The following is a 26,863-nucleotide window of genomic DNA, read 5'->3' as shown; positions in this document are numbered from 1 at the left end:
AAATATTAACTAAAAATAATTAACAACTCAAAGCAGTGTATATTAAGTGCCAAATGAGTGTTAGAGGCAATAATTGCTTCAGAAGATTAGAGAAGCTATGTATATACAGTAGTTAACAAGCTATGTATATACAGTAGTTAACTGGGTAATTGTCACCACCTCCATTCTCAGGCACCCAAACATATTCTTGTAACATTAACTGGCACTATTTCACCTCCATTTCAGCTGAGCTCCACCCTGCCAAATATGTGTCATATTATAAAATGAGATTTGAAATCACCAAGCAAGACTTGCAAAAAAAGTTATAAAACCACTTTGCAACCTTTACTGATTGCCCATTTTCCACTGAGAAAAGAAGTTTAAGAGGCTGTGAAAAAACTTTGGTGACTAAAAGAACCCCAAGCTCCCTGTCTTTCCACCAGAAGGAAGGGATGGAAGGCACTTACCTCAATCCCAGGCAAACAGGTTTTAATAGGACACCTGGAAGCTTAATATGTCCATGAACATAGACTGAGACCCATTGGGATGATGTCTGGCTGATGCCCAGAAAATCTAAAGGCCAGTGACTGGCAGGCCAGTGTTCTGCCAGCATGACATTACCACAGACTGCCCAGGTGGGCTGCCTGGAAGGTCATAGTGACGTCAATGAGGGTGTGAACCATAAGAATCCTGGGGCTTAAGAAAAGATCCATAAGCAGCTGAGAAGAGATGTGTTTCCCACATCAGAGGACCTGCAGGTAACTCTTAGGACCACCCTATGAATGTACTTTGAGAATGAATGGACACTGCCTCATGAAGACACATCCCGCCTCAGAGCCTTTGCACGGGCTGTTCCCTCCACCTGGGAGGCCTCTCCACAATGCATCTGTTGGCTAGTGTCCTCATCTCTTTAAGCCCTTTAATCAAATGGCATCCCCTCAGTGAGACCTTATGTGGCTACACTTCTGAAAGTGCTAACACTTCATCTCCCTTTAGCACTTCACTAAATGTTGCAATTACATATCTTGTTTTATTGTTTTTCTCCTCCACTAGAGTGTAAGCTCCACGAATGCAAGTATTTTGTCTACTTTGTTTACAATTGCAATTCCATGTCCTAGAATAATGCCTAACACACATTAAGCATTCAATAATTTACTTAATTAGTTAATGGATAGAGGAGTAAATAACAAGATCTATGAGAGACAAAAGTAAATGCTTTCTGCTTATTCTCCATGAGCATCCCTAAACATGCTAAATACACTAATTTCAGATACCCCATGCTTAGAATGGTATTTACACATGAATCAAAAAGTGTAGAAGACTGGAGTGGTTGGGAAGACTTTGTGTAGGAGCTGGAATTTAAGCTGGATCTAAAAAGATTGATAGGACCTAGAGACAACAAAAAGGTCTTTGAATAAAAGTGAAGGGCCAAGAACATCCCTGAGGTACTCACTGAACTAGGAATAGATTCATTTGCCAAAAGTAAAGGATTTTGTAGAGGAAATAAGCCTTGGAAGGGATGCAAAGAGAGTACAGTGACTAATGACAGTAGTCCTGATGCTATCCTAAAGCCTATGGGTGGAACCAGCCTTTGCACATAGCTGTGAGTAGGCTTCATGTTAACAGAACAAGTCAGAGAAAATGGGTCAAGGCTGAGGGTTGGCCTTTAAGGACCAGAGATGTTGAAACCTCCTGCAGGAACCCAGTCAACATGGGGTTTTCTGGTGAACAATGAAGGCACCCATGAGGTCCATCATGAAATCAGATAAAGAGTTAGAATAAATATACACTACAACCCCTGCAACTCCAATATTTTATGATACTAAAGTCTTATCTTGGGCAGAAGCCTTCAGGGCTTGGAGAAGGGTACTGCCCACTGAGGACCTGCTGTATTCCAGCAGCCTTTGAGCCTCCCAGTCTCTGAGCGGCCAAGACCAGGGATGCCAATCATTGTTCCTAAGAGGAAAAAGGTAAGAGACCTTTCCTTCTCCTGCCTTAGGCAGGCTTGCCTCCATGTTTTACCTGTTTGCATCTGCTCCCATGACTTTTGCTTGGGTGTGAACTTGACTTTAACCAGTGAGTTCTTTCACTACTTCCCTCAAGACAGGTTTCCCAGCTTCTACCTTCTCTGTAGTCTCTGACCAACATCATTGCATTCTGCCCAGATCATAGCAGACCACTAAACTTGACATTGCATTTTCTTCTCAGTCCTACCTTGACTAGTACATGAATGACTTGTAGTCTTCATCTTTAATTAATTGTGCTTCTAGTTAGGCTTACCATCCTTTCAGACAAGCCCACACCTGGGTGAGGCTTTCTACTTGTTAAGTAAGACTCATTATCCTCTTTTCCGATCATTTTGGCCAAAATGTACATTTATCAGACCCCCCTTTAACCTCTTTTCTATGATTCTCCTATATGGCATTATCACAATGTATAGATGTCTATTATAATACATATTTATTTATTTGTACGTTTATTTAACAGGTGTGTTAAATAGTCCCTGACTAGTCTGCAACATAAGGTCAGAAAAAGGTCTGTTTTGTTCAGCACTGTAGCCCCAGCAGGGCCTGAACTCTCAAATATTCAGTAAGAATTTGATTTTGAATCCAGCCCCTGTCAGGATGCATGCCCCTTTTCCCTTCCTTCCCTGCACAGGTTATTTAGCTCATGACCCTCTTCCCACCTGGCACCCCATTCCAGTGGGGCTGAGAACCACTGATTTAGAAAAGACCATCTCAAAATGTAATGTACATGAGATTCTCCTGAGAATCTTACAAAAAATGTAGACCTGGGTGGTGCCCGAGACTACATTTCTAGCAAGCATCCAAGTGCTGGTGGTATTCCTATGCACAGGACACACTTCAAGTAACAAGATTCTTTAAATAACATGTGGCTACTTAAGTTTAAATATGAAATTGTGTTACTTGATGAAGTAAAACTAAATGAAAGTAAAAATCCAGGTCCTCAGTCACACTAGCCACATTTCAAGTGGTCAGCATCATATGTGGCTGAAGGCCACTGTCTTGAACAGGGCAGAACAGAAACATTTCTATCACAGAAGGTTCTAGTGGGCAGCGCACCACTCTAGACCATTTTCTTGTATTTCTGTGTGCAAGAAATTACATTCGCCAAGCCTGTTGCTAATGTGTTTCTGCAGCACCCAAGGACTTTAATAATACATGTATTTTGTATGCATTTTTGCTTTGGACTTTCAAAAGCAAACTTTTTCCCAGAAGATAGTGAGGGGCCCAAAAGAAACCTTCAGTTTCAGGCCCAGCTTTAGGCCTAAGTAGCTAATTTGTAGTATAACTGTTTTTGTTGGTGTGGCTGTTTTCATTACAGCAAACTTTATTGAAGGTTTATTGAGTTCGTTTTCCCTCCATGGTTATTTTTATACTCCTTTTTAGGAAGGCCCTACCAGTGTCCTTTGCCAGCCTGTGTTACTGGCATTGCCTGAAAAACCACTTTGTCACAGTGTTTGTTTGCTTTCCCTGCACTCAGGTCTACTCCCTGTAAGTCACTCACCTTCATCAGTATGAGTACTCACAGCCCAGCGCTGCTCAGTTGCTGTGGGAGTTAAGAAAGAAATAGCAAATGGAGCTTCCCCCTCACTGAGTTTATAATTGAATAGAGAACCTGGGATGAGACGAGTGAAACTCAAAATCTCATTAAGTGGCTAGCAGTGGCTAGCGAGTGGTAACACATTAAAACATTAAAACAGATGAGTTGCTCATATTAGCCAGCTATCCCTGAGCAAGGGCAGGGCCCAGTAAAACGGCACACGGGAGAATTAGACACTGATGGGCGGCGGGGAGGCCGCGGGAAGGTCAGGGAAAGGCTAAGATTTGACAGGACTGCAAAGGGAGTAAGGTGCAGCCTGCGGAGGAAATGACTCAGGGAAGGGAGGTGCATCAGGAGGCGAGAATGTAGTGAGGAGGGAAGCAGGAGGGAGAAAGGAGGCAAAATGGGAGGTCAGTCGAAGTGACTGGCAGACCATTGCTTCTCAAGCCTATAGAAAGCCAGAAAGGACCCCACTAACCCCGTGTTCACTGCGCTTCCATCCGGGCAACTCTGCTGTCTGGTGGAGAGGACGAGGGTGGAGGTGGGTCCGCGCAGGGACTGGGCTTGGCCCATAGCCTCTGGAGCCACTGTAAACGCCGACTTGCCGGAAAAAGGACAGTGAAGGGAACTTAAGTCTCCGCAGCACAGGGCAAACAGGGCTGGTCGGGGAGGCCCGAGGGCCAGTGCTCTTCCCAGCTCGGCCTGGTGGACTCTGCCGCCTCTTGGCTTAGAGCCGCTGGACTTCAGCCTGCTGATGCATCGGGTTGCACAGGCCTCACACAGGTGCTCTCTTTGCTGGAATAGTCTCAGCCATTGCCTCAGAGCTTCTCTTTGACTCTTAAACCCTTATGTGCATCTCAGAAATGTAAACGTGTGAGAGAGGAGAAGACGGAGGGGGAGAGGAGGGGAGGGAGAGTGTGCTGGCGCTGTGGCCCACCTGGGGCAGAAGAGGAGGAGACTGAACGTCTGCACTGGACCCAGCCACGGAGAGGCCTTTCCTGTAACTCCCGCTTGCTAATGAGACAGGGTCATGAGGGTCACCCACCCTGGTATGTACAGGAAGCTTATAAAGAAAGTTGACAGATCAGTACTTGGGCACTCACATGAGCTATTGTTCTAGAAAATTGTACACATACTTGAGTGACATTGCCTTTGTTCAACCATTTTGGGTCCTTAAAATTCCTCCTTTGGTGCCTGATTAGTTTCCAAGCATAATTTCTTTAAGCCTTTGTGAAATTGATGGACTACCTTTCATTTTCTGAGCAATCGGCACTTTGCGGCATGCCTCTGGAGTGAATGCCTTGTGGAAAAGAGGTGAGGTGTGTTGATTTGAAAAGCAGGTGGGGACCAATTCACGTGGCTCCAGTTCATGTGTCCAGGGTCACTACCTTCAGGAAAGACTAGCCCTCCTGACATATGCCCTTGGCCCAAAGGTCAACACAGAAAACTCCATTCTGAAAACAGAGCCCTCCGGCTGATAGAAATAACCCAACCATGATTTGGAGAGAAACCCATTTCTCTTTTCAAATTCTCCGGCTCGACATGTTGCTGTAGAGCACTTCACGTCTGATTACATTAGTCATATCACATTATACCGTTATCAGATGTGACATGATGCAAAGGGATTGTGAACTATGTATGAAGACATACCAGCAGCCAATAACTTCAACCCAGTCCTGATATGGGAGCTGAGCCACTCACCTTCCTGGTAGCCCTTTGCTAATTCTGATAAAGCATATGATTCTTTTGTTAGAAAAGGGAGCCCATAAGCCCTTATCTGAGTCATCAGCTGGATACAAATGATTTTATATCCCTTGCTTAAATAAGGGCTGCTTTTGCTATCCGAGGACCAAACCTAGATATTTTTCTCTGCACAATGCTCCTCACAATGCCACCTTCCGTGTGTCTAGCCCATTATAATTTGCAAAGGACTTCCAAAGACATCATCCCATTGACAGTCCACATTTTTAGAAGCCAAGGCCTAGCAGAGACATGTTTTGTATTTGGTTCGGTGACTCAGAATGTCTGTTGTGTCTTTCTCTGACCAGTTTCTTTGGGGTGGAAGGTGGGGTGGGACATAGCCCACTCTCTGAGACTCCTTCTCTGTGGTGCAGAAAAATCAGCTGGCTGCTGTGCTGTGTGGAGCATGCCCAGTGTGTGCCCTGTGTCTTCACGATGGGCTGCCTGCATTGAGTTTCACTTGACTCAATTTTATTTTAATTTAAATGCTGATTTAAAGGGAACTACTGGAGACACACATTATAATATGTTACACCAATTTCAAGATGAAAATTAGAATGTTTTCCTGGTTTTCCCACAGGGAAGAACAAAGAAAATAATACATAAGTCTGAGCAGCCACAGTATGGTGAGACCCAATCTAATTCAGAAGCCAAACTTGATTCTTACCACAGGTGTCTTTCTCTTATCATTTTCAAAGAAGTCAAAAAAATACCTCCCTATTTCAGAAAGGATAGTTGTAGCTGCAAGTATCAGAACCTGACATAAATTGCCTTTTAAAAAAAATGGGAAAGGGAATGTATACCGGGAAAGAAGGTCTAGAAAGAGAACAGCTCCAGCTTCTGGTGGTGAACCCTGCCAAGAAGAGCCCGGCTCCTGGCCCCAACTTCCACCTCAGGCTGGGGAAAGAGTGTTACCAGAATTCCAGGCTTTACACCCCAAAACAACACCTTCCAGGGGACCCATACAGACTCTGTCTTTCTTCCTTAGGAGAGAAAAAATCCTTCCAAGAACTACTGTCCCTACCCCACAAGACTTTCCTTCCGATGCACAGGCCGGGATCGTGCCACATGCCCATTGTAAGTCATCTTGTGGCAGGAAGAGTGCCATCACTACAACTGGACAAGGGAAGCAGCCACAGCCACTGCAATGCTCCATTGGCTGCAGAAGCAAACTTGGAGAAAAACCACTTAGGCAAGAGAAAAGCAAGTAGCAGCAGGATGAGGCCCAGCTGGGGAAAGGCTCTTGGTGAGATTCAGCCTGGGTTTATATTCTTACTTGAGGTGAGAAAGGTCAGGATCTAGGGGCCCACCACGTCATCATCACAAGCCACCAGCTCTGACCGGGCTCTCCCCACCACCCTGCCCAGGCCTGCCTCCAGCTCTGGAGGTGAGCTAGGGTTCAACATCCAAAAACAGCAGACTCACTCCGCCTGAGGGCAGATTGTCACCAGTTCCTATTTGCACCATATGGATGTATTCTCCCTTCTACACATCAGACATATTTTATGTATATATAATATGGTTCTAAAAACTTTCTGCTATATTTAAGGTAGAAGTCCCTCTTGGCTCCTTCACTAACAACCCAGTATGATATCTTGAGGTTTGCTGGCTAACTGCCCTGAAATTGTTACTCACTGACACTTTGGTATGAATTAATTTCATCAAATAAAATGTTTCCTAAGGGTTCTGAGAGAGAACCAGGAGACAAAGGAAAGAGAAAATACAACTAGGGCAGGCTGACATTAAAAGCCTGCAGAGAAGACTGGGACCTTGAAGATACATCTTGCCAATGACACTAACTTATCAAAGATGCATGATATTTTGGTGTTGAGTCCAGCTTAAGACAGGGCAAAGCAGCCTGGGCCAACTGGGGTGAAGTGAGATCTTGAGACCTGTGAGTTTCTGGGAAAATGGACTTTGCCAGCAAATATTGGGAAGAAGTTCTGGCTGGCAGGTAAAATGAACTCATTCATTCACCAAGTATTTATTGAATGCCTACTGTGGTCCAGGTATACCACCTTATGTTGTATATGCAGTTTGGAGAGTGCATAACAATAAAGATCTTTTTGTCTAGGCTATTCATTGGTGTGAAGCCGGAGAGGGAGAAGATGGACAAAGGAGCAGAGGGTGTTATGACATCTGTTCAAAGGATGACATGAAAAATCTAAAAATAGGGAATATCCACTCCAACAGGAGTTAAATTGTAGGAAGGCTATAAACCTACTGACTTTGAGTAAGGGACTGGCAATGGAAGACTTCAGTTCTAAAAGGACAAGGCAGACTGAGAGCCACAAGGAGAAAATAAGGACCCAGCTATCAGGATTAGGATACAAAGAGGAGGCTGCATCTCCTGGACATGGGGGAAGCACCTTTCTGCAAACTGGAGTACCAGGTCACAGCTGAGAGGTAGCAAGATTGACCTAGTACCAAGCCCCAAGGTCAGACCACAAAGCCCTTCTGAATTTAAGATCAGAGTTGGCCCCAGACCTGGAGCAGACTGAACCTATACGCAAGAGTCACAGACTCCCAGTCACAGGCCACCATCCTCCCTCTCAGCTACCCCTCTTCCTTGACATGCCAATCCTCATCTCTTCAATGTGGTTGCTGTTGTGGCCATTAGATCAAGCTGAGTGTAGCAATCTGCTTCCTTCGGGCTACTTGTAAGGAATACCAAGTTGTGCTTGAACAAGACATTGAGCTTCTCAGCATTATAGGAACTGCTAACCAAGAGATAGAATTACTGTAATGTAGAATTTAAGATGCACACGTAATGCACAAATTGACTTCAAACCACTCAAATCTAAGCAGAACTAAGATAGTCGTATAATTTAGCTGGACTTAACTCTAAAAAGCATGAAACAATAATCAGCCCAAGTATAAGATATTGATAACAAAATCTTCTTTTGTCACTCTATTTTCCCTCTTGTAAGCATGTCAATAGTTGCAAACTTCAGGCAGCTGGTAGTTTTCCAGCCTCATAACATTCTAGAGTGTTACATAAATGCTTAATACTCATCAATTTTAATTAACAGCCTTGGCTGATTTGATTATTAGATTCTTGGAATTTCCCATTCAAATACCAGCTCTTCATTTTTAAGATAGAAGGATATGGTTTCTCTCTTCTAACCAGAGCAAATTGCTCCACAGTATACAAATAAATTCTCTGCTTCCCAGAACCGATGGCAAATTCACAAAGCTCCATAAAACTCATGCATGACTCACTTCTGCAGCTGCATAATTAAAAGAAAACTAATATACTGACTAGTTCTCCTCAGAATAGCATTCATAAGTCACTGCTGCTTGAGAAGAGCTTGTTACTAAAAGGATTATGGCCAATATCATTTTTATGATTAAAGAGAAAGAGTGGCTCTGGCTTGCCTTTTCCAGTCCTCTTGCAGATATCCAGGATGGTCCATTACCCGATTTTTTTATATAAGTCTTGAACCATCATGACAGCCATGAGGAAATAGTTTTCCAATGCACAGAATCGCCACCAGAGCTATTGCTTTATCCTCATTACACAGGCCCTCTGCCTTCCAAACCCAGTCCATAGATGGCGTATTTTTAGCAGTGACTAAAGGAATCCATGCTCTAATTTATGCACACATATAAAATCAATAATTACTTAGTTGACCTTTTCATTCGTCTAAATTTGGCCTGGCGTAATGGAAGCTGCCCACATAGTTCCCACTGAGAATGATAAATAGGAGGCAGGAGTGCATCTCTATCTTCTTTCTAAGGGTCACATGATATCAGAGGCAGCTCAAACCTCAGCTAGTCCTTGAAGTGAGCCGCACAGACTTATTTGAGGCAAATTCCATGCTGATGGGCATCATGCTGCTTTCCAAAGAGAACCCTAACTTTGACTATGATCCTCCCTGGCTTGGTGCAGGACTTATGCCTGAAGTATGTTCATCTGCCTAATTAAGGAGAACAGTTCTTGCAATGAGTGCCAGTGGAAATCAAGAACACAGATCATCCCAAAATTGGCACAGGACAAAGGATGTTCAGATAAAAAGTCAGCTATCATCCCCGCCCCTACCCACCATGCAAAGTGTGGAATAAAATGTCCATAGGGCCAGATAGACTTCTAGAAACATTTCTCTATACCTAACTCCTTCCAATTGCCTTGCAATTTTAGAGGTGTTCTTATTATTGCCCAACAGCCCTACAAGGCTGATTACCTACCAAATGAGCAATAATTGCACCCCTGCTTTGTTTTTTAAAGACTGGAGTTCTGGCTTATAGAGTGGCCCCTTTTATTTTTCCTGTTCTTGCTCAGAACAAGAAAGGAACTTTCTTCATATTAGGATGATTTTAGGCAGAGATAGCTAAGCTACTTTTTTCTCTTTGCTTTAGGATTAAACTCAACAGCAAGCCTAGATTCTAGATTTAATTTCCCTATTATGGGAAACTCCATGCCTAAGGTTAGTTACACCCTGAAGTTTGAATTCTATGCCATTGTTCTCATGAGTGACATACTCAGACATCTTTGTCAAATGGCTTGCCAGACAAAGCAAGGAGGCCTCCCCACCATAAACCACCCCCAAGAAGACCTAGAATTTGCACTGGAACTATTAAACTGCTCTCTATGTCTATACCTTCTAGATCCACTGAAGTATTTCAATTAACATAGGAGCTGGTGAATAGGTGAAGTGCCTCATAATTATAATAACAATAATACTACTACTACTTTACCTTTTCTTGAACATTTATTGTGCACTTGTTACTTGCTAAGCACTCTTTAAAGTTCTTTATATCTGTTAACTCCTTAAATCTTTATCACAAGCCTGGGGTGGGAACTATTAGCATTCTATTTTGCCAATCAAACAACTGAGGTACAGAGAGGATAAATAACCTTGCCCAAGGTCACAAAGACACTAAGTGACAGAACTGAACTTCAAACGTAAGCAGCCTGATTCCAAGTTCATCCTCACAGCTCTCCCTCTCTGAGAATTCTGCACACATTATCTGATTTAAGCCTCAGAATAGACTCTGCTCCCCGACCTCTGTATCAAATCCACTGCACTAGCCTGCCTCTTTAGATTTTTCGACCTAGTAATACGTGACTTCCTTAGAAGGTCTGAACAAAGGCTCAGCCAAGAGGACCTACTAAGCACCAACCATCCTCTGGCAATGTTCCCTGTGCTCCTCAACCACTTTGGAGGAAAGTTCAGCATCCTTAGCATGGGTGTCTGGCGTGTAAAAAGTGCAGGGTACATCCAGCAAACGCCGACACAAGGGAGTGGTGAAGAGAAAGAAGATCACACGGCCTAGAAGCCAGTTGGGGAGGGAAAAGAAGGCAGAGAAGAGACTTTGGAACACAAAAGCCCCAGACTCTCAGGGGCTTGGTGGCCAGATGCTCACATCTTTGCATAAAACATGGGCACAGGCCTGTCAGGGGACATACTAAGTATGGCTCCCTGGAACAGCCAGCAAATTGGAGAATGTGCGTTGGTGAGGGGAGGAGTTCAGGAAAAAGGGTAAAAGGAGGTTTTCTCTTGCATGTGCCTAAAAAATGCATACTACACAGAGCTAAGGAAAAAATCACAATGATTCAAGTGCTAAGACTCTGCCTATGTTGCTTTAAATTCTCCTGGCAACATCTAACATACTCACTAACACAGAGGGGAATCTAGCCACCTGTCAACCCTAAGACACACTGCCGACTATTCAGGGAGATATTCTAGACAGGAAGGAGCCTGACACAATAATTATAGCATATCATGATGGCCTTAAACAGTACCACACTCAGTGCATTATCTGAGGTCTTTTGTCAGCCCCTTTGAAAGCCCTCAGCTAACTGGGCTTTATTGGCCAAAGAAACTGATGTTTGGCTTTGGATGATCTGTGGAATGTGAATGCTCATTATTGTAAAAGTATTAGAGTCCACAATTGAAAACATCTAAGGAAGGCATGCCAGATGACAGAAATGACAGAGAAATCTAGGGACACAAAGATTCTTTAATTACACACTCAGGATTGTTAATGGATTCATTCCACTTGAGGACTGTGCAAGTGTTTAAAATTTTTAAATTAAAAATAAAACCCAGATGAACATAGATGCAAAAATACCCAACAAAATATTAGTAAACCAAATTCAAAAATACATCAAAAAGGTCATCCATCATGATCAAGGGGGATTCATCCCAGGGATGCAAGGATGGTACAACATTCAAAAGTCCATCAACATCATCCACCACATCAACAAAAAGAAGGACAAAACAACACAATCATCTCCATAGATGCTGAAAAAGCATTTGACAAAATTCAACATCCATTCATGATAAAAACTCTCAACAAAATGAGTATTGAGGACAAGTTCCTCAACATAATAAAGGCCATATATGACAAACTTACAGCCAACATCATACTGAACAGCAAGAAGCTGAAAGCTTTTCCTCTAAGATTGGGAATAAGACAAGGATGCCCACTTTCCCCACTTCTATTCAACATAGTACTGGAGGTCCTAGCCACGGCAATCAGAGAACACAAAGAAATAAAAGGCATCCAGATTGGCAAGGAAGAAGTCAAACTGTCCCTGTTTGCAGATGACATGATATTGTATATAAAAAACCCTAAAGAATTCACTCCAAAACTACTAGAACTAATATCGGAATTCAGCAAAGTTGTGGGATACAAAATTAATACACAGAAATCTGTTGCATTCCTATACTCTAATGATGAACTAACAGAAAGAAAAATCAGGAAAACAATTCCATTCATAATTACATCAAAAAGAGTAAAATACCTAGGAATAAACCTAACCAAGGAGGTGAAAGACCTATACCCTGAAAACTACAAGACACTCTTAAAAGAAATTAAAGAGGACACTAATAAATGGAAATTCATCCCATGCTCTTGGCTAGGAAGAATTAATATTGTCAAAATGGCCTTACTGCCTAAAGCAATCTACAGAGTCAATGCAATGCCTATCAAAATACCTATAGCATTCTTCAGTCAACTAGAGCAAATAGTTCTAAAATTCATATGGAACCACAAAAGACACTGAATAGCCAAAGCAATCCTGAGAAGGAAGAATAAAACTGTGGGAATTATGCTCCCTGACTTCAAGCTCTACTAGAAAGCCACAGTAATCAAGACAATTTGGTACTGGCACAAGAACGGACCCATAGACCAGCGGAACAGACTAGACAGTCCAGATGTAAACCCAAGCATATATGGTCAATTAATATATGATAAAGGAGCCATGGATATACAATGGGGAAATGACAGCCTCTTCAATAGTTGGTGTTGGCAAAACGGGACAGCTACATGCAAGAGAATGTAACTGTATTATTGTCTAACCCCGTACACAAAAGTAAACTCAAAATGGATCAAAGAACTGAATGTAAGTCATAAAACCATAAAACTCTTAGAAAAAAATATAGGCAAAAGTCTCTTGGACATAAACATGAGCAACTTCTTCATGAACATATCTGCCCAGGCAAGGGAAACAAAAGCAAAAATGAACAAGTGGGACTATATCAAATTAAAAAGCTTCTATACAGCAAAGGATACCATCAGTAGAACAAAAAGATGTCTTACAGTATGGGAGAATATATTTACAAATGACAGATCCGATAAAGGGTTGACAGCCAAAATATATAAAGAGTTCACAAACATAAAGCAAATAATCCAATTAAAAAATGAACACAGGATCTGAACAGACACTTCTCCAAAGAAGAAATTCAGATGGCCAACAGACACATGAAAAGATGCTCCATATCACTAAACATCAGGGAAATGCAAATTAAAACCACAATGAGATATCACCTCACACCAATTAGGATGGCCAACATCCAAAGGATAAACAACAACAAGTGTTGGCGAGGTTGTGGAGAAAGGGGAACCCTCCTACACTGCTGGTGGGAATGTAAACTAGTTCAACCACTGTGGAAAGCAGTATGGAAGTTCCTTAAAAAACTCAAAATAGAAATATCATTTGACCCAGGAATTCCACTCCCAGAAATTTACCCTAAGAATGCAGCAGTCCAGTTTGAAAAAGACATATGCACCCCTATGTTTATCGCGGCACTATTTACAATAACCAAGAAATAGAAGCAACCTAATTGCCCATCAGTAGATGAATGGATAAAGAAGATGTGGTACATATACACAATGGAATATTATTCAGCCATAAAAAGAAAACAAATCCTACCATTTGCGACAACATGGGTGGAGCTAGAGGGTATTATGCTCAGTGAAATAAGCCAGGTGGAGAAAGACAAGTATCAAATGATTTCACTCATCTGTGGAGTATAACAACAAAGAAAAAACTGAAGGAACAAAACAGTAGCAGACTCTCATGGAACCCAAGAATGGACTAACAGTTACCAAAGGGAAAGGGACTGGGGTGGATGGGTGGGAAGGGAGGGAGATGGGGGAAACCAGGGCATTACGATTAGCACACGTAATGTAGGGGGGTGGGGACATGGAGAAGGCAGAATATACAGAGAAGACAAGTAATGATTCTATAGCATCTTACTATGCTGATGGACAGTGACTGTAATGGGGTCTGTGGGGGGGGACTTTATAATAGGAGAAATCTAGTAACCATAATGTTGTTCAAGTAACTGTACATTAATGTACAAAAAAAGAACTAAAAAAAATAAAAATAAAAAATAAAACCCTAAATACTTACATTCAGTAAAAGGAAAAAGCTTAAGAACTTGAAGTCTATTTATAATATAATTAAAATAGAACCAATGAGTAATAAAAGTCTGCAGGTTTATGAAATGAACATTCCCAATAAGATGGCTAAGACTGGAGAAGGTGAGATATCAGTCCTATTCCTCGGGAAAACAAGGCCAAAACGGGATATCCTGTTCTGGATTTCTTCATTCTTATACAGAGAGAGGACAAGACATTACAACCAGCATAACTGGGGAGTTCAAGAAGTTGATTTATGGGGGTGCATTAAAATAATTACATGTGAATAGTCAGGTTAAATGATGAGTGGCAGGGATATAATAAGTCTACTAAATTTTGAAGCTGTGAACACTAAGAATATAAGGAATAGTTTACTCTAATTCAACAGGATAAATTATTAGAAGAAAATCTAAGGATTGAAACAAGTCTGGAAATTGAGAAATCCTTGATGATGGGGAAATCAAGCTAATTCATGATTAATTTCCCATTTAAATAGCAAAAAAAAAGCAAAACAGTCAGTTGAGACTTGAATGAGACTCTTCAGAATGCTCTCAGGTCAGAACCATCAGGGCCTGCTATTACTAGAAAAGGTCATATACGCTAGTGTGTTCAAATCTTGAATGCACACTGGAATAGAGATGGACACTTTCTAAGATCACCCTGGAGATTCCAAATCAGTAGGTTTTGGTAGAGTGTTGGAATCTATATATTTAAAAAGTCCCTTGCGATTCCAGCAAGGCTCAGGTAACAAGTACTGCACTTACCCAACTGCTATAATCAAATTTAAAACTGCACAAAATTTTCAAGCATTTTACAACATAGAGAGAATGGGAAAAACAAAAAGGTTAGCTCCACATCATCTCGGCTTTCTGCCCTGGGCACTTCTTAAACTAACACAAGAAAATGGAGACAATCACAGGTGTTATTGGGAGGACTGTCCTGAGAATTAAGTGAAATAATCTATGCAAAGCAGTTAACACAGTTTACTAACATATACTAAGATTTCATATTGTAGTTATTAGAATTTATCTCCAAAGTAATGATTTTCCCAAAAAGAATTCTGCCATCTTTCAAACCTCAGAAAAATTATTACTAAAGATCCAAAAATAATAGTTGAATTTTTGTAACTATAAAATTATAATTCACTTTGTTTTAATTCCTACATTACCATTTATTTGGGCTATCTTTCACTTCTCAGTCTAATTAGAGCCCAAGACTGCAGAGGCAGCTGGTATTTGTGGGGTGAGTGCCAGAGAGGAGATAACTGCACAGAGAAAGACCCCCAGAAATTTGCATATGAGTTCCCTTACATCTGCACATATAAATCTGCACTTTGACAAGGTTAGACTCTGGAAGACCTAGCAGAAAATGGCTACTGGGGAGTTGTGGACAGAATGGACATTTAGAAGGTGCACATGATTGGAAGATGTTGAAGTTCTGATCATCCAGGGTGGAAAAATTCTCTGAAAACCTCAAGCATTCAGTTAAAACCAAAAGAGCCATACCATAGCAGCAGGATTACTCTAGACCTCTCTAATAGAGCCTGAAGCCAAGCCTCAACAGGATCCAGCTGCCTAGTACTACAACTCAGCTTTCTCTACAGAAGGCAAAAATTTTAAGATCTATATTTTCAACAACATAATATCCACAATGTCTAATGCATAATTATATTATTAGACATCAAAAATGCAGGGAAATGTGACCCATAACCAAGAGAAGAATGACAATACCAACAGACCCAGAGATAATACAGATATTTACAGAAAGAGGATTACTTTAACACAGCTATTATAAATATGCATATTTTAATGAAAAATATGAACATAGGAGAAAACAGGGAGTCACAGGTGAGAAATGAAAACTATTTTATAAGAATCAAGTAATTGCTTCTCAGCCTTTTGCCTAAGATCAAGTGTAGTATCTGTTCTTACCAGTTTAAAAGAATCAAATGGAGATTCTAGAATTAGTACAATATTTGAAACTTTAAAACTCAGTGAATGAGCTTGATAATGTATTAGAAACTGCAGAAGAGATGATCAGCATACTTAAGAGATGACAGGCAAATATGAACTATTGAAACTGAAACCCTAAAAGAAAAAGACTGGAAAAAAACTAAAAACTAATAGAATCTCAGTGATACAGTGTGCAATATCAAATGGGCTAGTGTATGTGTAATTAGACTACTAAAATAAAACGAAAGAGGGGCTGGGGTAGACTGGGGAGACACTGGGCCAGAAAAAATATATATAATATATATTTTAAAATAATATTGAAGTAATGACCAAATATGTACCAAATTTGATGTCAACTGACATATGCAAGAAGCTTTAATAGACCCCAAACAGAATAACTATAAAGAAAATCTTATGTAGATTTTCATGGCATGGTAATATTGCCAAATACCAAGTAATAAGAAAATATTAAAAGCAGACAGAGAAAAAAGACACATTAAATTCAGGGAAGCAATGGTAAGAGTGAAAGGTGATTTCTCTTTAGAAATGCTGCAAGGCAGAAGACAATGCTAGCATGCTAAAATAAAAATAGCTATCAACCTAGAATTCTATATCCAGCTAAAAGTACCCTTCAAAAATAAAATTATGTTTGTAGATAACATAGGCTGACAGCAGAATTCATCAAGAGGAGACCTGCACTACAAAAAAGGTTAAAGTTTCTTTCTTCTAAAAGGAAATAATACCAGAACTTAGTCCTACATGATAAAATGGAAAGTGCTAGAAATAATAAATATGTGAGTAAACAAAGGACTTTCCCAATTTATATTTCTTTGGGAAACAGTTGATTTTTTAAAAGCAGAAATATTACCAATGAATTATATAAGTATTACCAATGTATATATAAAGTATAAGTATAATTGGGGCAAATGGAAGTATACTGTTGTAAGGTTCTTATACACAAAGTGGTAAAACAGGAATTCCATGTATTTCTGAAAAATCAGGGATACGTATTGCAATCCAGAACAACCACTTTAAAAAAATTAAACAAAGAGATAGAGCTAACAAACCTATAGTGGAGGTAAAAATATAATATGAGAAAATAATCCAAAAGAATGCAGAAAAGGAGATTAAAAATAGCAATGAACAAATGGCACAAATAGAAAACAAATAGCAGGATGATAAATTTAAATCTAACCACATTAATAATCACATTATATCTAAACAGGCTAAACTCTGCCATTGAAAGGCAGAGATTATCAGACCAGATGAAAAGACCCAAACACATACTATTTAAAAGAGATTTATCTTTTAAATACAAAGACATATATTGGTTACAAGTAAAAGGATAGATGCATATATTATGTAAACATTAACCGTAAGAATGCTGGAGTGGCTATATAGTTATCAAGGTATACTTCCAGACAAAATAGAGATAAAGAGGAACATTTCATAATGGTAATAGGGTCAATTCATGATGAAAAAAGTTTAAATGTGTATGCATGCAGTAACAACTCCAAAATACTTGAAGCAAAACTGTCAGAAATAAGAAAGAAATATACTTATTAGCACTCAGCAATTGACTCAGAAAAAGTAGAGAAGAAATCAGCAAGGATAGAGATTTGAGTAACACCAATAAGACTTCCCCAGGTGAATCTAATGGTGCCTATTCTTGGACTCATATTTGAAAACCACTGATTTGCTCCATCTTTAATTTTTAGCAGAACCATAGCTAAGCCAACTTGTTAGTTGCCTGATACCCTCTGATTCATGTCTCCTTTTTAATCCCCATAGTTCTTCATTTGGGATCTTAACACCAATGAGGATTTTTAATGCCCTCTAAAGTCTTCAGAGAAATGGCACTTGGAGAGTGCCCCAATATTCTTCCTACATCCTCTTCCTGCAGTTTATTCCATAAAGATTCTTACCTTTGAAGACTAAAGAGGGACCAAAATAACATTAGGATCATGGGCGCTTCCAAGTCCCAGGAAGAACAGTAGACTCTCTCAAGAACTTTCTCACCATGTTTGATTGGGAAGCACCAAAGCAGACACTGCAAGTGTCCAGCGGGGGGCTGGGATGGCAGTTAACTTTTTTTACAGGAACATCCAGTCCTTGCAAGTAATTCTATTGGCACTCCCCTCATGTGGCTTGGAGGAAGAGGATGTAAACACTCCATACTCCTTCTACCCATGGGAAAAGAAGAGAAAACCTCTTTATCACAAATACTGTCCTGCAGCTGACAATCTCCCTATCCTACATGCACATCTGCCCAGTCAATTTCTCATAAAGATTTGTGGGGCAAAGTGATTGTGAAGGTGGCAGAGAAGGTATTGTTTAAGTGGCTTGCTATCTGTGCACACCTGTCATTGGATACTGTTATGGTCTGACTTGAGTGTCCCCCAAAAGTCACATGTTAAAGTCCTAACCCCCAGTACCTTGGAATGTGAATGTATTTGGTGTATACCTTTGAAGAATTAAGGTTAAAAGGTCATCAGGGTGTGCTCTAATCCAATCTTAATGGTGTCTTCATAAGAAAACAAGGACACAGACATGTATGGAGAGAAGGCCATGTGAGGACACAGGAAAAAGACAGTGATCTACAAGCCAAGGCTAGAGGTCTCAGAAGAAACCAGCCCTGCTGATACCTTCATCTCAGACTTCCAGCCTCCAGAACTGTGAGAAAATACATGTCTGCTATTTAAGGTACCCAGTCTGTGGTATCATGTTGTGGCGGCCCTAGCACACTCATGCAGACCCCTTTAGAGGATGGGAATAATTAATGCCAATTTGTCCTCAGGTTTGGGTTCTAGTTCACAAGCCACAAGAAAAGTCTTACTCAATAATAGGCAAAGAAATAAAAGCATATGCCAATATTAGAGAAATATAGGAAGGAAGACGCAGCCAGTAGCAGAAAAGGAATGGGCCAAAAAGGAATGATAAAGTAGTAAAAAGACAGCACAGAGTTTTAGAAGATTATACCAGAAGGTAGTGGAAACATGGTTATAAACAAACTACACACACATTATGAAGCCAACACATGATGTGAGACCATGCAAGGACCCTGGCTATGTGGGAATAGGACAGCACAGGTAATTCTGGGGCCGATGAATAGAGCCAGGTTTAGAAAGTCACACTGTCAGTCCACACAAAGGGTCAGAGTGACAGAAAGCAGGGCAAAGTGAGAATAGCAGACATGCAAATGTCGCTTAATGAGACAGGAATTCTGAGAATATCAAATCAACCACATTTTCTTGGTCATGATCTGGTCCCAAGCAAGACTGGATCTGTGTGTAGAGAGAAGAGGCTATCTACCCTGTAGAAGGATTTGTGGGACCCTCTTATGAGTCCAAAGTCAGTCTGATCAAAACTTGACTCCAAAGGGTTATATGTGAATAAGAAAAATTTAACAGAGTTAAGGAAATTATGTATCCTTGCAGTGATTACATTAAAGTGTTAGGTGAGCATGACCTCAAATCCAATTCTGGATCTACTACTGGTTTGCTGTGTGCCCTGAGGCAAGTTACTGGGTCTCTAAACACCTCAGTGTTCTTATCTGTAAAATGGAGATAATTCACATGTACAACCATGACCCCAACACAGTAACACATATACCTTCTTAACAAGGACTGATCACCATAGATACTCAGCAAATATTAGCTCCCTGTTCTCCTTCTATTATCAATGTGGCAGAGAGGTCAGGGCTTTCAAGGGCTAGAGCAATGGATTTTGTCCAAGCAGAGTTTGAAGGTAAGGCAAAAGGAGAGAAAGAAACCCGGAGAAATGGAGAACTGGTAGAAGCGGGTGGAGGTCAGGGAGAGGGACACCAAAACAGAGTTACCAGTGTTGTCTGTTTCATGGTCTTCTTTAGACAAAGGCCTGTTTGAGGAAGGGCATTTCTTTCCCAATCTCTGGGAGAGCCCTGCCATCAGGCTGGGACCCTAAGTAATGATTCAGAAATGAACCCAAAGATCAGATAGGCCAGAGAGGCATCCCTTCCCACTCAGGAGGCCATGGGCTGATCACTCCCAAATCTGCACCTTGCTCTGAAGAGTATGGCTTCCCAGATAAAGCAAAGCAATTCTCCAGTCAGGGGCAGAGAAGAGCTGTCCTTCTCAGCCATAAGTGCCTCCAAGTCCATTTGTCCTGACCTTGATCAAAGTTTCCCTGCTGTGGATTAGGATATTGTGGTACGGTGTCTGATAGAAAGAATTTACAGAGAAAAATTCTAGGATAGTCACCCGAGGACACTGATTATAAAGCACTCATGTGACACAGCCAGCAATCCACACACCCAGATGTCAAAAGCTGGTTAATTAAGATTAAGACATATTTGCTTTAGCAATTCCAGTCAATCCAATTCCAGGATAGTTCTTTTCCTATTGTTCATTTCTACAGAAATGTCTTTGTCTCTGTAGAGCAGCTTTAAGTAACAGAAATAACCAGAATTTCACAACAGTGTTTCTCAAGCAATAGTGAAGAATAGCTTATTCATTAGAAAAGAGAAAGGGAAATTTTTAGGAAGGAATTAAATGGCCTAGTCTTCAAGTTATCATTTTTAAACAGAAAGCATAGGCCACAATTTCAACTGTACAGAAGGTAAAGCTAATTGTTTCAATTGACCACAGACACAGGGGAGGAGAATGGGAACTCTGGGTTGAGTCTCAATCACCTTTCACCAGCTCAGTTGGGTAATACGCTCCATCTTGACTCAGAAGGAAAAGATGCCCACCGAGTCAGTCATAAATGCTGCTGCTGGCAATCCCATTTCCCTCTTTGCTTGGCTATAGTCCTAAGACCCAGAGAACCATGTTTGTACAGTTTGCAAAATAAGATGATTTTTCAGCAGCCATAAGCTTCAAGCTGAAGAAGCTCTTCAAAAAGCGGTGGTACAGGGAGGCAGTAGCTCTTTGATCTTTTCCCATAAAACTCTAATGCATTGGAGGGAAAATAAAGACATCCCAGGTATAAACACGGCTATTGCAAGTTCAGCACACAACCTCTGTGATCTGCCTGCAAGAAAGTTAAAGCCATTGAGTATGGATAATGACAAAATTCTAAACAGAACTCGTGAGAGGAACCAAAACGATCTGAAAAGAGAGTTTTTTAATGGGATTTATTAGCAAGACCATCCTTGGGAATTATGGTGACATACATATAAGAGTTTTGCAAAGGCAAATTACACTATGTTGGGCATTATTCTACCTCAATTTAAAGGTAAAGGCAAAAAACCAAAGGTCATCAGCCCAAGAGTATATTAATTTATATCTAATGTAGGGCTTTTTCCACACATGAAGAAGTCCAAAGGGAAAGAAATTATACTTCCCACAAGAAACTTTCAGCAATAATCTTACATAATTTACAACATAAAAGGACATTTCCATATCCAGGAATTGTGGCTCATCAGCATTATAAAAATGGATCCGCGGAACTCATCTGATGGAGAAGTCATGCTAAAATCTTCAGGCAGCTGGCTGTTTCGCACAGTGCGTTCCTTTCATTGAAAGTCATTCTCACAACAGGTAATATTTATAGATCCTCAAGTGAAAAGATAAATACGTGACCTTCGGAGAAAGGGGGGCAAACTAAATGGCCAAGCCCAATTCTTCAGGACCCGAGGAAGCATTGCTCAGTTACCCAGTGAGGCCCATGCCAGCAGGACTGGCTATCAAGCCTCACACAGGCTCAGAGAATTCATTCTCTCGTGCCTTCCAAAGGGAGAAGGAGCCTGCTTTCCTATTTCATGATAATTGGATGAAGACATGTGGGTGGGAGCACAATTCATTTCAGAATTTGATGAATTATTTACCAATTAAGGAGACAAGGGGAAGGGGAGAGCCACATAACTTTGATAAGAGTGTTCCTTTTATTACATTATTTATACACATGAAATTGTTGCTTTTATTAACTAAGAGGTTAATCACTTGAATGGGATGCTTTGCATCCTTTACAATCCCGTACACAGGCAAATTGGCTAATTTTATGTTAGGAAAATAACCTGGCAGTTTTTCTAGTACTTATCCGTGTGGTGCAGTTTAATAACATTTTATAGTATGATAAATAAGTAAACTAGCTGGGCTGCTGGTGTTGCAAAGCCGCTCTGTTTTAGTGGTGAGGGGGCAAAGGAAGAGTTCATCAGATTCTGACAGAAAACGGACTCTAAGAAAATTACCTTTTGCTGCAACATGAAAGTCTACATTATAACTGCAGGGTGAGAAGATCTCGTCTGAGACTTAGTCTCTGCCTCTCACCATCCATGTACTTTGGGCATGTCACATGCTTTCTGAGTCTTGTCTTCATCTGTGAAGTAAGGATAGCCCATTCATTCATCCAAATACATTATGAAAGCGTTCTCTAAGCTCTCACAGGGCATAGAGACTGGGCATTGGGACTGTAATGAGGAGCAAGATTGGCAGCACACTTGTCCCCTTGAAGCTTCATTCTAGCAGAAGAACAACAATACACACATAAAAAAATTAAAGACTTGCAGATGGTAATAAGTACTATTAAAGAAATAAATAGGAATAATTCAAAAATAAAAGATACCTATTCTTGATAGGAGAGTCTGGGAAGAACTCTCTAAAGAATGATAGTCAAGCTAAGACCTAAGAGATAAGGAGGAATAAACAACTCATAGAGATGCCAGAACAGTTTTCCAGGCAAAGGGAACAGCAACAGCAAAGATGCTGATGCCTGAACACTTTGTTTTGTTCTAGTAACTGAGAGGTGGTGATTGTGTATGTGGACCGTATACAAGTAAGAAATTAGGCCGGGGAGATAGGAGAAGCCAGAACACACAGGGCTTTATAGACCATGGTAAGGAATTTGAACTTCTATTCTAAGTTTAGTAGGAAGTCACTAAAAGGGGCTAACCGGGATCTTGCATACATTTTTGAAAGATCCTCCTGGCTGCTCTGTGTAGAATCAATGGAAGGACACAAGAGAAATGGAGAGGCTGCTTATGGAACCGTTGCAATAATCTAGGTGCTAGTTGTTTGTGGCACTAACAGAGACAAGCTATGTTCCAGAGAATCAGGTCTTGGTGATGGGAAAATTATGTTTCATCATGTTTCCCATAAAATAAAGGGAGAAGCTTATGATGACAGTGACTTCAGTAACTGAGAACATGCTAGTGCTAAACGCTGACATAAGCCTGGAGACGTGCAGATTAGGGAAACATTTATAAACTCAATTTGCACCTGATTTTGAGGAACCTTTTGCTACATCCAAGTGGGCATGTCAAGTAGGGCAATTACATATGTAGGTGTGAGCTCAGAGAAGCAGCAGGGGCTAGGAATATGAATTTGGAAATCTTCGGATTAGCAGTGATAGTTGAAAGACAATAATAACGTCTTCCTTAGGCACTTCACAGGTTGGGGATTATACTGCAAGCTGCCTGTCTCAGTCAGGAGAAGCTAAGTTATGCTACACTAACTAGAAAATATCACCTACTAAACAAAAGTTGATTTCTTGCTCATGCCACATGTCTATAGGCAGTTGGCTGGGGCTCTACTCTGTTTTTTTTGTTGTTGTTGCCATCACTAGAACCCAGGCTGGCAGAGCTGCCAAATGCAGAGAATTGTTGGTCATAGCAGCAGAGGGAATATTGAAACCTCGAGGGCCTCACACTGAAATTAATGTTCCAGTGAAGAAGTGACACATTACTTGTGCTTTAACTCATTGGCTAAAACTAGTGGAATGAGGCCATCACCACAAAAGAGCCAAGAAATACAATCATATCATGATCCTGGAGTAGGGAGAGGGCATGACATTCAGTCAACAGCACCAATAACCACCTCACTGTGGAAACGCTACCGGCTTCGGGACTGAAGGTGCCAATAGAAGCTGATGGTTCTCAGCTCTGACAACCTCTGTGCCTCGCTTTGTAATCTCTGAAGCACTTTGCCGGTGTTCCCTGAAATGTTAAATAAGGAAAATAACAGATGGAAAGTAATAGGGCAAGTTTTAGGGGAAAAAAAGTATTTTTAAAGCAAAGCTCAAGGCCCTAGACTGAAATGCAATGAGGGTGCTGTGACACACAAGGGACCATTAAGTACTTGGAAGCCATTGGTCATCAGGGCCCTGGCTTGACATCCTCCCTTAGGAGGCAGCGGTTGCTGCTGTACTGACTGAGACGGGGTACACTAACGAGACCTGAAACCCTCAGATTTAATGAAAGCAAGGAGCCATCCATGAGCAGAAAGCAACTGATTACAGTAGACAAATCCAAAGTTTGATTGATTCCATGGAGGACTGAACCTAAGAAGAAATTCACTATAGTTTATATGAGTCAACTCAGTCAGAATCAGAGAAATGGGGTACATTCCCATTGGCTAGTAGATAGAGTGGCTCAGATAAGCAGTCACTTGACCAGAGATCATTACTAGGCCAGATTCTCCCAAACCCCTCCCTGGTACGAGCTAAGTGTTTCAGGAGGCCTGCTCTCTCGGGTCGTTCTGATATTCCTGACACCTCTGCTCTAAAGCCCTTTACCTTGCCAGCAGAGGCTCTGAGAAGCCTGGAGCTTACACGGAGTCTGTTTTTTTCTGAGCCAGATGCCATGTGAAGCTACAGCTCAAAGCACTTTTCTCTCTCTGAGAACTTCCCAAGTTTCACATTGCAGACCACACTGCTTTTAATTACATGTATTTAGTTAGTTTTCTTAGTGATCTTTTGTAAATAACCTAAGGTTTAACTTAAGTATGCAGGTAGAATATAAAGGAAGGGAAGTTGTAGGTCCTAGAAAGCAGGGGCCTGGGAGGGCAGGTGGAGACGCTGTTCCAGGGGGAAAAGTGCACTTGAGAATTAAGGACTGCTGACTGCTCAGCAAATAGCCCCTGACTTGGGTGGGTACTGGTGTGTAACAAAAGGACAAAGGGTGTACCTGGAGGAGGGAATGAGGGGCAGCAGAAGCTCTGACTCACTGGGATGGAAGTGGTGTAAGAAAGAGAAGGTTGGGAAGGTAGGATGGGGCTGTGGGGCTTTGCTTCCATAAAGACTAGAGACTCACTTACTTCTTTAGGTGAAGGGAAATCATTCAAGGTATTTCTAGCTGGAGGTTGACTTGTTAAAAGTGGGATTTTTTTTTAAGAATGCAAGAGAATTGGGTTGGGTGGTAGAAGAGAATGAGATCTTCTTTGGACCGAAAGGAAGAACAGCTATAGGAGGGACATCAGTGATGAGGCTACTGCAATGATCCACACAATTTCTTTCAAACTGTTTTCTAGCTACAGTCCCCAAACCACAAGAGACCCATGACCTTCACCCACATAGCTTATGCTTCATATTTTCCAGAATTAAGTGCCTTTTTCTGAGCACTAAGAAATTAAAATGGTGATAATGAGTAACTTCCTCCTCACTTTTCACCTTTGTTAGAGACACCTTTTTCTGTAACTAGAAGACAAGGACATCAATCATAGGCTTCTGTTATTGTTATCTGATTTGACTCAACCCTGCCCATGAGGAGCAGCTATTCCTCAGATTTATCCATTGAGCTCCCATAATGTACCAGGCACTGTACGCACCAAGGAAATCCTCAAATCAGTGCCTAAAGTTGCTCAGACAACAAATGAGCTGTGCCATCAAAGATAATGAGCAGGATTAAGTGAAGCGGGCTGCCTCATCTGTTTAAGTTATGAAGTAATGTGGCTGCACTAGAAGAAAAGCACATGCACATTGAGTTCAGGAGAAAGAAAGAGGAAAAAATACAAAACACTCCTGGACTAAAGGAGAAATTGCTCTTTAGGAAAAAGGATGCTGCTAAATTTGGAAGGATAACTAAGGAGAGCTGTGTTCTAATGCGGACACAGAAAGGTCTTGGGGCGAGGGAGAAGAGATGAAAAGTGAGGTGTATTGTCAAGGAAATGCTTTCTGGGACTCGAGGAGCTATGGCAAATAGAATGCCAGGGCTGGTTCTTAAGCTTTTGCCTTCTGTGCTCCGTGTGCTCCACCTGTCATATCTCACTTAATCCTCCACGTGCCACTGTGACATAGGTCCCCCTCTGGTAGATGAAGAAAGTGAGGCTGGTCTAAGGACACACAGCTAAAAAAGACTTGGTCAGGAATTTCAACCTAGTTGAGCCCCAGAGCCAGACACTTACACTGTCTCCACAGTATTCAGTCTAAATTCTCTGGATTTGATGTAATGATCCATCTCTCCTAACTAGCTCTAAATTCACATTCCCTTGTACTTCCTAAACAGCTCCAACCTGGATATTCCATAAGCACTTCACTTTGAAATGGTAAAAGGAATCTCATTCTCTTCTCTACCCAGCCCACTCCTCTTCCTGTGCTCCTCAGCTCAGTGAGGGCAGCATCTTTCCCCCATCAGTCAATTATCCCTGACTGGGGTGCTGGGCTCCTTGCACACAACCAGTTGCTAAATCTTTTGTGGCCTCTTCTTGAGATATTTCATACTTGAAGTCTCTTCCTCCCTGGTCTGTCTATCCCCATTCTCTCCATCCTGCCATCCACTGTCCACCGGCCTCATCCCACCAGTGGAGACAGTTTTCTTCAACACCAAAACTGGGATTCCTCAGTGATAAGTCAGCTAGCCCACAGACTCCAGAGTCAGATAGCCGGGATCAAATCCAGCTATGTGACTTGGGCAGTAACTGAAATTTCTCTTAGTTTAAGTTCCTAAATCTATTAAATTAGGATAATAATAGTACCTATTTCATAAGGTCATTGGGAAAATCAAATGAGACACCTCCGCTTCAGTCAGAGTAAGGTCCCAGTGAAATGTTATCAAGATCATTTAAGTTAATGGTCAAAAGCCCCTGCTGACTCCACATTGCCCAGAAAATGAGGTCTAGGGACTTCTCGGTGTGGTATTCAAATCCCACCAGAACATTGCTGTGATCTACCTCTCTGGACTTTCCTTTCACTCAAGCTCTCCAACTTGCTCTAAGCAAGAAGTCCACCCACAACTCACCAGCACCCCATCCTGCCTGTTTCCCCTTCCTCACCTTTGTTCAAGG

At 41.2% G+C, this 26,863-nt stretch overlaps 1 pseudogene; it reads left to right on the top strand.

Moving 5' to 3' along the window:
- Positions 1-15,817: 15,817 nt before the first annotated feature.
- LOC118974061 (U2 spliceosomal RNA) lies at positions 15,818-15,930 on the top strand (annotated as a pseudogene).
- The last annotated feature ends 10,933 nt before the right edge of the window (positions 15,931-26,863 follow it).

This window comes from Manis javanica, chromosome 9, assembly GCF_040802235.1.
Source record: "Manis javanica isolate MJ-LG chromosome 9, MJ_LKY, whole genome shotgun sequence".
Taxonomy (NCBI): domain Eukaryota; kingdom Metazoa; phylum Chordata; class Mammalia; order Pholidota; family Manidae; genus Manis; species Manis javanica.
Note: the sequence above shows the minus strand (reverse complement) of the source record. Positions and strands in the feature narration are given on the sequence as shown.